Below are 12,879 nucleotides of genomic sequence, written 5' to 3'. Positions count from 1 at the left end.
TCTGCATGGCGATCATTTGGACCGGGGAAAGCAGACGATTGGTTCTTTGACTTTTCTGCCAGCAGTACAGCACAAAGTTTGTGAAAAATTACAGGAGCAGTGGAAAGAAATGGTCAACAAGAGTTCAATGACACCCATCAGAGAATACATGGCTGAAGAATTCAACTGTGCTGTAGTTCATCATTTCAGAGAACAATTAAAGTCATTTCTGGGGAACAGCAGCCCACTGCAGCTTCACCGCATTCCTCGCAGGTCACCAAACAGCCTGTAAAGAGACTGGGGAGGTGGTATAGAGCCCAACTGAATGACAAGTGTGATGGAGATGTTTAACCACGCAGAGAGGCAGCTACGAGCCCTGGAGAAGAGTGGCCTTTCAGGGAAGTGCAAGACCTGCGACTACCATCATGGAGTCTTTCCCAGACCTTGGTGGACACTGCTGGTAGCTGAGGCTCTCTTGTCATCAGCAGAGACTGTCCATCCATCCATCCATCCATCCATCCATCCATCCATCCCAGCAATGCTTTCCAGTTCCTCCCGGGGGACCCCAAGGCGCTCCCAGGCCATATGAGACATGTCATCCCTTCAGTGAGTTCTTGGTCTGCCTTTTCCAAGTCCACAAAGCACATGTCGACTGGATGGGCAAACTCCCACGACCCCTCTGGCAGCTTTGCAAGGGTAAAGAGCTGGTCCACTGTTCCACGGCCAGGACGGAATCCACATTGCTCCTCCTGAATCTGAGGTTAGACAGTTGGTCGGAGCCTCCTTTCCAGCACCCTGGAGTAAACTTTACCCGGGAGGCTGAGCAGTGTGATACTGCAACAGTTGGAGCACACCCTCCGGTCCCCTTTGTTGACAATGGGAACCACCACCCCGGTCTGCCACGCTGCAGGCACTGTACCCGACCTCCACGCAACACTGAAAAGGCGTGTCAGCCAAGACAGCCCAACAGTGTCCAGAGCTATAAAAATAATAAATAAAATGCTATAGTATAGTATGTCAAATAAAGTTTCATAGTATAATATGCCATAAAAATACCATCATTAAGTGTGTCAAAAAATATAGTAAATATTGTATAGCGCATCATGAAAAACCTCACAGTATGTCACAAAAAGTCATACTACACTGTCAAAAACATGCCAAAGTGTAGCATGTGACAAAATATAATATAGCACATAAAAAATGCCACAGTATAGTATGTCAAAGAATATCATAGTTTATTATATCATAAAAAATGTTTTATAGTATGTTGAAAAATGCTACAATACAGAACATCATAAAAAATGTCCTAATCAGATCACTTATATCTAATATAGTCTTTGTAGCCTTTCTAACACATTATTGGTGTGTTTTCTTGTCAGGTATTCTTGTGGCTCGTAGAAAAAACAGACTAGGCACTAAAACTATTGCTGCAGATTGTGAACCTGCCACAAGGCTTGGGGCTGCAGCACATCCTGTGTGAACAGAGCAATTGAAAGGAGGCATGCAAGAAACAAAGGGATGACGCTGTTAACTGATCACAGTTTTAAAAGTGTACATGAATGTGACAGGCAGCTGAACTCAGATTCTTACAGGAAGTTTAATTGTGGCTCTATCAATTTATCAAATGACATGAGTACCCTTTCTTCTTATTGCATATCGCTTCAGTACGGCCACCTTCCAGTGAATATGACTAAACACCTGCACATCTTTATAATCATAAAGACTTAAACCATCTGCAGCTCCTTTCATCATCACAAGATGGCAGTGACTAATGCTCAAGCATGTCCACCACTTCCACCTCTGAAGAGATGCCCACAGGGATAGATTTCTACACTAAAGCACCCCAGGATAAAAAGCGCTGTAGAACCATATTCACACAGGTGCTTTCAGGCATCTGTGTGCATCCCTGTGTCCTAGAAATTGCAACAGCACATACATTTTGAGGAAACAAAGTGCTGACCCAGTAATGTTTTGCAACCCGGCCGCTCTTGGCTTCCATATATGTAGGTATTCACGTCACTAGTTTAACTTCCTGTTTTTCACTTTAGTATTGACATAAATACAAATACACATTTTGACTATAAGGAGTCATGATGAGAGTTTGATCTATTATACAAGTTGATGAAAAAATAGGTGTATATGTACAGTAAATATGTACTGAAACGTGTGTATATGTAGAGTATCTACATGTCTGTAAGTGTGCAGGATCCTGAGTAACAAAATTACACGAAACCTCCGCTAATTAATGCGCATCAGTACATGCTTTGATACCAACTGAATCAGAGAGGAAATGAAACAGCGTGCCTGGTTCTGTCAGAGGGAGGAGACAGAAAGAAACTCAGGGTTTGTTGAAGAAACCCTGTCAGGGAGCAGGTTTGATTCACGGAGTCAGTTATCACAGAAACTGTCCCAGAGTCTGAGTTAATTAATCTTAAGATGAGGGAAACTTTATAGAAAGAGAGGTATCACTGAACACACTTTCTGAAACAGGAGCCAGAGAGCTTTGATGGTTTAACCACAGGCAGATACATTTAGTTGATGATGATGAAATAAAACACAAACAGCTTCAATGTAAAGGTTTTATTGCCAGAAACTCAGGACAGAGCAGACAACAAAGATCCAGACAAAATATATGCTTGAGTTACAATAATAATTAGTATTCTAATTACAATTGGTACCCACATTAAGTTTTTTAAAACTGTATTTTAAGTCTTAATTAAAAAAAAGAAGTTATTTTATAGTACACACACACACACACACACACACACACATATATATATATATATATATATGTGTGTATAGTATTTAAGATCAAAACATTTGTATAAGTACAAAAAGTAATGATCCATATTTTTTAGTTATTCAAAAACATAATCTATCCATCCATTTGCTGTTGCTTATCCACATGAAGACCATTCACACTCACAATTTAGAGTCACCAATTAACCTGCATGTCTATGGACTGTGGGAGGAAGCTGACCCACACTGACACGGGGAAGACATGCAAACTCCGCACAGAAGGGCTCCCACACCCGGGATCGAAACAGGAACCCTCTTGCTGTGAGGCAATGATGGCGGATTAAAAAGCTCTCTAATCTGATGAACATATTCTCCCTCCCCCTCCATGTTCTGTGAGACCTGATAAAGCTTTAGAGGGCAGTTGTCCTCCCAAAAAATCTTTAGCTCTTTTACAAAATGCTGAACTACTGCATTGTTGAAATCCGTGGTTATATTGTCTCTTATCACTGACATTGATTTATTGATGATAAACTCCTTCCACTTCTTTTTTAGAGCTATAACGATTTCTTCTCTGACCTCCGGGGGAAATTCAGATGATGTAATAATTGTAATTCCATGGTCCAAATGGTCTTTTGTATGACATGAACTTTTTGCCACATCTACAAGTTTGTGGTGAGTGGAATTTATAGTACTACTTAGTTTTTTTTTATCTGTGGCCAATTGTATTTTCTTGTATAGGCCATTAATTTCAGAGATATTTCCTAACTGTCGTCTCAGTTCTTTTACTTCTGTTTTACTGTCTAGTTTGAAAGGGATGTTCTTGCATTTTTCAATATAAAAAAAAAAAACACTACTCGGATCTGAGATGTCAGAATTAGTGAGATTTTTAAAAAAAGTTGGACCAGTCAGTCCCCAAGGTTTTGCAAATGGCACTTTGGTAAAAAATCCATACATATTGTGCCACTGAACAGCTTTCTGTAAAAGTAGAAACATACAGCAGGTGGCATTGTTCTCTCTCCTCAAACATGGGCTGTTATAAGAAAACACCAAGAGTTTTATCACTTCATTTCCATGATCTAATAAAAAATCGTCAATCTGGCGAATTAATTTTTCCTCACTGTGTCTTTTAGTGGGAACAGCAGAATGTCCGCCACCCCTTGGATGGTCTGGATAAACTGCAGGAAAAATCATAAAATAACCATTTTTCAAATAAGCAACAGCAAATGCATATTGCTTTTCCTGTCTTTGGTGTTTAGCGTGGTAATATGCAAGGACAGACTTCATGAGTTTGTCTGGAGGCATTATGTCAATTGACTTTTTGGTTAAAGTCAAATGTGATATAATTTTAGAAAAAAAATCTGTTTTATCAGAAGTTTGCGTTTCAAAAATGAGAGGTTGGCCAAAAAACAGCAATTGAAGCAATCTGTTTGAAGACATCACGTTGTGATACACCTGATTACAGATAGAAGAGAAAGCCCGCCATCGGTAACTCTGGAGGTCCCTTGTCGATGGCCTGTAGCCCAAAAGGGGTGTAAGGCATGAGTAAGTAAATAAGTTTTCTTTTACTGAATCAATTTGGTAAAACTTTTTTGTGGTCAATCTATTATCTATATTTTGGTGAGGAATATTTTTATTATTTCTAATCTTCTTTGCTGGGCTACGGGGATGATCCTCCGGCTGCAGGTCTTCTTCCCTGGATAGGAAAAAAGTTTGACTTTAATATTTTTCACAGGACAAAATCATTCCTAAAACATTATTACTATTATCATTATTATCATTTAACTGCTAAGCTGGAAGAGTTCCCATGTGCCACATACATAGAGCTTTAGATGGTTAATGACTAATTTAACTCTGTTAAGTGTACCTAATGGTGGCGTGTTAGATTAAAATATATTTATTTTCTCTCTTCTTGTTGCAAATGGGAACAAAGCACAACAATACTGCTCAATATAATGGAGTTCCATTTACAGGCAAGGATTCAAGATTCAAGACAACTTTATTAATCCTCTAAAGGGCAATTTCATTTGACAGCTCGCATAACAACACACACACACAACACATAGAACATAGAAAGAAAATTGACAGCTGTGTGCAAATTCTGTTAGTCGCCGTGATGAATTACATTAAAATGTGAAGAAAAACACCAATAAATATGTTCATTAAAAATAATTAATACCGGCACTGGATGATAAAAATACATAGAGGTACACAGTACCCAATGCACAATACACACAATACAATTCATAAGGATGTGTTTAACAATCGGACAGCAGAGGGGATGAAAGACTTGGAAAAACAATTACCCTTACAAGCAGGTTGGGCATAACGACGCCCTGAAGGCAATAGTGAAAATTCACTTGCTAAAACACGCCCGGAAGTACTTAGAATGCTGTGTGACTTCCTCAGAACCTGTTGCTCCCATAGAGAACCTAGGTCTCTCTGCTTAAGTCCAATAATCTTGGAACAAATTTTCACAGTTCTGTTCAGGCTATTCTTGTCCCTGAGTGACAGGTTGTTGAACCAACAGATAAAAGAATAAGTCAAAAGGCTTTCAATGAAGGACTGATAAAAACAACAAAGAATCACTGGACTGACAGAAAAAGAATTTAACATTCGAAGGAGATGAATCCTCTGCTGTCCACGTTTGACCAGAGCTTCAGTGTTAACATCCCATTTAAGCTGGTTGTCAAACACAGTGCCTAGATATTTGTAGGAGCTGACAATTTCAATCTTCTCTCCATCTATGACACTCTCAGTGAAGGCCTTCTTGTCACATCTAAAATCAATCATCATTTCTTTAGTTTTGGATGCATTTAACTCTAGAAAGTTGTCTTTACACCAATCTACAAATGCAGGGAGAGCCATACTATGGTTGTGTTGGGCACCCTGAAGGAGAGACAACAACACAGTATCATCCGAAAACTTAACAAGGAAGCTGCTGTCACAAGATGATCTGCAGCTGTCAATGTATAAGATATAAAGAAGAGGTGACAATACGCACCCTTGTGGTGAACCGGTATTAGTTACAACAATGTCAGACAAATGACCATTCACAATGACCCTCTGCTGTCTGTTGGTCAAGAAGTCTAAAATCAATAAACTAAGTTGATGTCGTAGTTTAAAATCAGAAATCAGTGTCTCGATTAAAAGACAAGGTTGCATGTGATTAAAAGCGGAGGAGAAATCTCCAAACAACAGTCTAGCATGGGCATTAGGTTTCTCCAGATGTTTGTACAAGGCGTTAAGAATAAAAATCTTAGCGTCCTCAACACCCTTTCCAGCCTGGTAAGCAAATTGTAGAGGGTCGCGTTTACCCTCGATAGCTGTGAGAATCTCATTCTTAATCATTTTCTCCAGGATTTTCATTATCAATGAAGTGAGGGCAATTGGCCTTAAGTCATTAGGCTGTCTAGGCTTACTATTCTTCGGTAGTGGCACAATATGAGATATTTTCCACGTATTGGGATACTGAAAAGAATCAACTATCATTTGAAAAATATGTTTAAGAACACCACCAAGCTGCACAGCGCAGTGATGCAATGTACGGCCACATATACCGTCAAGACCTGGGGCTTTTCTCACATCAGTGCCTTTCAATAACTTAACCACCTCATCTTTTGATATTATAATGGCGTTGGCTGGGGAAAGTGAATTTTTAAGTTCACTTATCTTATCAGAAAAGTCAAGCTGTTCAAAACGAGAATAAAAAGCATTTAGAACATTTGGCAATTCCTGGTCCTTGACCCCTTCCAGATTAACATGTTTCCCAGTACTGTCTTTATTCTGGTTTATAGCGGCCATGGACTTAATGCCCTTCCAAGCATCTCGAAGATTACCACTACTATACTGTAATTCTATTTTTTCTCTATATATTTTCTTTGCTTTCCTTATCTCAGTCCTCACTTCCCTGGATACTACTTTCTTATCCTGACTGTTACCTGTAAAGAAAATGCGTTTCTTCTTATTAAGAACCTTTTTTAATTCTTTACTAACCCAAGGTTTGTTGTTTGGGAAAATAGCAATCTCTTTACAGGGGATATTAGTATCTACGCAGAAAGATACATAGGAAGACACCACCTCAGTCAGGTCATTACAATTATTACAAGCATCGTAAAAAACGGACTGTGCACTCAAAACAAGCTTGAAGTTTGCTGATGCTTTCCTCTGTCCAGCACTTGACTGTCTTCACAGTGCGCTCCAAGCGTTTAGGGCTTATAGGAGGGCAAGAGGAAAATGCTGTGGTGGTAGGATGCTCCCAATGCAGGTCTGGGAACAGACTTATAAGCACCAGGCACAGTGCCATAACATAAGTCAATCATTGTATTCCGTTGTGTAGTGGCACATGTTACATATTGCTCATAAGTTTTTAATGATTTGTCCAACTGACAATGATTCAGATCTCCAAGAATGAATTTCAGAGCGTTAGTAGAGAGAGAGAGAGTCAAGCTTATGTGTCACATCCATAATCAGCCGCGTGGCTGCAGTAACACTGGCCCGTGGGTGAATATAAACAATTGTGAAAAAGAGTTGGGAAAACTCTCTTGGCAAATGGGGCGGAGGGAGATGGACAATAATTCGAGGTCGGTCGTGCAGATCCTTTCCCGCAGTATCTCTCATTCACATAAAAGCAGACTCCTTCCCCCTCAGCCTTATTTGTGATAGAGGGACTTCTATCCATCCGAATGGGATAACCAAACCCACTGATGAATAATTCATCATCCCGGTCAGCTTCACCCAGCCATGTCTCTGTAAGAGCCAAAAGACACGTCTCCTTAAACTCCCGCTTGCATCTAGCGTAAGCCTCCAATTCGTCCAGCTTATTTCGGATGGACTGCACATTGGAAAGCAGAACTGTTGGGAGAGGAGGGAGACTCCGTCTGACGTCATGATCAACTTTCCTGATTCTCCGCTGGACACCTCCCCTTTTCCCTCTTTTCCTGCGAATCCTTTTCAAAGGTTTCTTTCTGGACAGCTGATCACTGCCCAGTCCACGTAACAGTGAGGAAAAGATCTCAGGGTTGCTTGCAGAAGGTTAAGTCTTTACAACCTTCTGCAAGCAACCCTGAGATCTTTTCCGAAGCTCCCGGCTATAAGTGTTTCAGTTCGGAGTGCGGCCGCCTCCATTGTCACCGCGTTGATCTCCACAAACCAGCCAGGAGAATAAAGTCCACAAAGCAACACAGATCGTCACATAATTCCTCAGGTTCATAACTGAAACTTACACACGTAGCTTTCCGAGAAAAAGAAAGTTGAGGATCACGACACAGAAACGAAGAAATCAACAATAATAAGACAAACATTTGCGAGCTGCCCCGAGTCGCACTTGACAGAGCGCCCCGGAAAGAGTGTTCATATGAAGAACAAATATTAGGGAGACTGTCTTCACAAGAAAACAACATAATCATTTGCATCAGCAACGTTTACTGTCGTGACAAAGTGCTCTGCAGCCGTGGCAACTATGACAGCAAATAAGGAAGTTGTATGATATAATAGAGAGAAAGAGAGGCTACTTGTATGTAAAACAAGTAGGCTGCTCCTAAAATGTTTTTTTTTTTTTAAATACTGAGGTACATATAATGGAGTAAATGTATACCATCAGCACCTACCATGGAGGAGGATGGGAGACTTTGTCCGGTTTAGAGGAGCTGGGCCGAAGGATTGAATTATTTGGAGACCTACAGACAAAGATAGATGAGAATAAACTGTCAAACATTAAGAAGTGGTAACATGTCATGACGTGGCAAGTCACTTAACCGTCATATAATAAATGTAGACGTATTAAAGTCAGAAGAAAACAGTAAAGTTGAATATATTTGACTCATTTGACCTAAAAGCTGTCTTTTCACATTTACTTGACCCATTTTATGAGGACCAGTTTACACTGAGTAAATACATCTTTATACAAAGAGTGTACCTTTGGGGTGATTGGAGCTGTAGCTCAGAGGAAGTGGTTGAAGCCGTCTCCTCTCTCTCAAGCATGTCTGGAATTTGTTGTCTGCTACTGTCCGGCTTAGTGAGAGAAAATAATTATAAATTATCTTCTAAATTATGTTTTCAGATGTAGCTGAAAGTGTTCTCTCATGATGTTGATTAACAAACAACACACCATTATGAAATTGTTTAAATGTTAATGTTGGTGTTATTGATTATTTTACCCTTTGAAAAACTATCTTACCTCCATGGTCAGATGCTTTGCACACTAGAGAGAGAATTGAGAGGATATTAAGACACAAGTTTTCAGTAAGTATGTGTTGCTTTAAATATTGTTTGACACTTCAATGTAAATAAAGGTTTAAATTTTAATTTAGAAAATTTGTACCAAATTGTTGTGACTTACCAGACTTGGTCTGCGGCAGTAATGTCCCCCCAAAGCAGGGGCTGGCAAAGCTTGTTCTCCACAGAAAATTCAGTACAGTTCTAAGTATCAAGAAATGTATTTTCTGTAGATAACAGGATTAACCAGCCTCTACTTTGGGGGGTATTTTTTCTGTTTTTTCTAAGTCTTGCCTTCTCCTTTCCTGTTTTGTGTGCTCTAGAGAGGAAGAGTACATCAGAAAAAGACAGGCTGTCACTGTGCGGCTGCGTTTAAATAGCCTACTTGCTCTGAAATCATTTCGCAATTTTCTGTTGTCACCACGCCCAGTTTCTTTGCACAGGCCGAAAAGCTGGGTTTTCAGGTTTAACGTGTGGGGCAGAGATTGGCAGATTCGAACTTCCGGGATCAATAACGTTCACGTCAGTGAAACGTTGTTAAAACACAAAACACGCATATTTTCAATCATAGTAAGATAGACATCGAGCTACAACATATAATTCATCAAAATGAGCCGTCCTCTGAGCCATACCAAGAACATTGGTGTTTAAGTGCAGCCGGCTGTGAGCGCAGCGCGCAGGGACCGTCTACAACGTGCAACACCGAAAAGAGATATTACAAAAATATACAATAACGTCACTACAATACAGTGTAGTGTCACCAAACTCACTCCACACTTCATTGGTCTCCTACAGAGTACACTACAACACTTGGTTTGAAAGGCAGGCATTTTTCATAATTTCTGGGAATTTTTATTAGGAATATTAATCAATAATTTCAATATGATGCAGTGTAGTGTCACCAAACTCACTCCACACGTCATTGGTCTTCACTTTCAAACCAAGTGTTGTAGTGGAGTCTGTAGGAGACCAATGAAGTGTGGAGTGAGTTTGGTGACACTACACTTCCAATTGTTTGTTTATAGTAAATCGTGCTCCTTTTCTTGTTATAATTTAGGAAATATTGTCAAATCCGTTTATTTTGTCTCTTTTGTATTCCACTTGTGTGGTGCACAGTTTTGGTGCAGCTGTGGGTGCAGTCACACTACAATTTATCTGCACAGATCTTCAAGCCTGTGGCTGAAATGTAAGGAATGAAAATGAAAACAATCTGCTTTTTGATAGGATTAATAAGGTCAGTGTTTTTCTGTATATAATATGGTGTTTCAGTTCCTGCTTTGGGCAGGTTTTACTTTAGTTGTTGCCTCCTCCTTTCCTGTTTGTGAATGTTAGAAAAAAAAACTGTGTGCTGGCTGAGTATAAATCCTTGGTAAGTTTCATTGTGTATATAGAGACTGGAATGTCAAGTTTAAAGCGTGGGTGATCTTACCTGTATGCAATTGGGCTGACACTCACTGGAAGTACTGGAACCTCTGATACTGCACCTCTGTGTACATTAACACTGACAAAACAGTGCTGAAAATGTCCTTGTTGGATTAAATAAAACCACAACAATAAAAACAACAGAGGACCAAGAAGACACTTAAGCAGCTGATGAGGGTTTTTTTCTGAATGTTGCTATGACTGCGTCTTAAGTGGTAAAGTGCAGTGCAGATGATTCATAGGAATTTTCCATACACGTATGCTGGCTTGGCTTGACTTGGCTTACCTGGGTGTGTCAACCTGCAGTGTTTTTTTAATCTCCATTCAACAGGGCCACCTGCTTGAAGGTGTGCATTTAACAGACCATGCACTTGAAGAGAAGTGAAGAGATCCTAATCAAGCAACTGGATGATTATCTACAGCACAATGGGACCATGGTGAAACACATTTTGATTTATACACTTAATAGCCCGTGTTTAAAAAGGGGAGACCAAATTGTCCCTTGTATGTTTCAGCTTTTACACAAAGCCCATGAATGGCGTCAGCATTATGACGTTTGTACTGATGTGGCATTTACAAAGTTTTGGGGACTAAGTGGTCCAAATTATTTTAAATATCTCAACTATTCTACCATCTCATGTCCCGACAGTCCTTTTCATTCACATATTGTGAAATGCGAGGACGTCCCTTTCACACCGGATCCTAAGAATCTGAGGGACATTTTCAACAAGAGTGATATCAGTGACACTCTGTCACATGTTAAAGACACGGATAAGAACACACTCCGCAGGGGCATTACATCTGCTCAAAAAACCCTTGTGAACCTGGCAGAAACTTCATTTGGTCTGCGTGGCGATCATTTGGACCGGGGAAAGCAGACAATTGGTTCTTTGACTTTTCTGCCAGCAGTACAGCACAAAGTTTGTGAAAAATTAAAGGAGCAGTAGAAAGAAATGGTCAACAAGAGTTCAATGAAGCCCATCAGAGAATACATGGCTGAAGAATTCAACTGTGCTGTAGTCCATCATTTCAGAGAACAGTTAAAGTCATTTCTGGGGAACAGCAGCCCACTGCAGCTTCACCACACTCCTCTGATGTGAAGGAGAATTTGATGAATTTATAATCTGTCATTGATGAATTTATGATATATCATTGTACATTAAAGTCCCAGCTGTGAAGGAAATTTGTCTATTTCTTTTTTTCAATAAAACTTTCACACATGCTGGTCTTGAAGTCATATGTGTTTTCATAGAAAGACTACTAATCAGATGTACAGCCACATGTTAGGGCCCTGACACACCAAGCCGAGGGCTGGCAGCTGGTCAACGTCCTGCCATCGTTGGTGAGCATCACTGGCCTTAGTTTTTAAGGTGCGTCTCGCACCATTGGCACTTGTCACCTCTTGTCACCTGTTCTTTTGGGCAAGTCAACAAGTTTAATCAGTATCTGAGCAGGCGGAGCTCATCAGTGAGTAAAGTCATTCTGGAAGACAGTTCAGCCCAGTGCACAAGAGGAGAAATGAAAGTGAGGAAAGCAACAAGAAGCAAGAAGTTGCTCAACATCTTGGCTGTGAGCCACATTTTTTTTAAGTCTACGCTACTTCTCTCCTGAGTGCACACCCTGAACCTACAGACAACACCTACTTAGAGTCAGAATCAGCTTTAGTGGACACGTATGTGAATGTCAACAAGTCATCTGACTCAGGCTATTAGTGATCACTGTATTTACACATACACAACATTTTCAGGAAAACTGAAATAGACATGCAGCTGAATGAAGACAGGTAAAAATATTGAAATAATTATCATGTAAACACAAGTAGGTAGACAAACAGATGCGTATTTAAATACATTTAATTAAGCAACAACCAACAGCAACACACAATGTGTACATGCAGGACAAACTGTTTCTGTAAACTGGGAACAAGACTCAAATGGCGCAGGAGTGCACAGAGTGCTATGATAAAGGGTTTGCACATTTCCCCCTGTCAACAACAGTTCAATGACACCCATCAGAGAGCTGAAGAAGTCAACAGTGCTGTAGTACATCTTTTCAGAGAACAGCTTAAAGTGATTTCTGGGCAACAGTAGCTGCCTGCAGCTTCACCGTATTCCTCTCAGGTCACCATGAAGCCCGTCAAGAGTCTGGGGGAGTTTGAACTGCCTGTGGGAAGAATGAACATGTTAGAGCCTGTCCCTTCTTGATTAAAAGCTCTAAGTGACTACTTTTCTTTTTGGAAAATTGTTTCCTGCCACTCACTTAATTCTCCGGCTTTTGTGGCGTCTGGCTCCCGTGTGTGAGTCTCACTTCCTGATCCTGAATTAAAAAAAGGGGTCACTGACTCACTCACAGAATGCAGAGATTTGACTGGCTGAGGAGCATCATGTGAAACAATTTACAATGCATGCAATTGGTCTGTGAGTTTCCTGAGCAGCTAAACCTGTTGGCGTAAAGGCCAGAAAGGCTGCGGCAGTTAAAATAATAATGCTTCATCAAAGTTTAGCAATACTCAATCATTTATTGGTT

General features: G+C 40.3%; 1 long non-coding RNA gene across 1 annotated transcript; it reads right to left on the bottom strand.

The window, feature by feature from the left end:
- Positions 1–2,544: 2,544 nt before the first annotated feature.
- LOC144463798 (uncharacterized) lies at positions 2,545–9,281 on the bottom strand. Its single transcript, XR_013491797.1, has 5 exons — positions 9,056–9,281; positions 8,894–8,917; positions 8,633–8,727; positions 8,325–8,393; positions 2,545–4,411 (listed from the first exon to the last, which is right to left on the bottom strand). It is a non-coding gene; the product is annotated as an uncharacterized LOC144463798 (long non-coding RNA).
- Between the last annotated feature and the right edge of the window lie 3,598 nt (positions 9,282–12,879).

Source organism: Epinephelus lanceolatus, chromosome 7 (assembly GCF_041903045.1).
Source record: "Epinephelus lanceolatus isolate andai-2023 chromosome 7, ASM4190304v1, whole genome shotgun sequence".
NCBI lineage: Eukaryota > Metazoa > Chordata > Actinopteri > Perciformes > Serranidae > Epinephelus > Epinephelus lanceolatus.
Note: the sequence above shows the minus strand (reverse complement) of the source record. Positions and strands in the feature narration are given on the sequence as shown.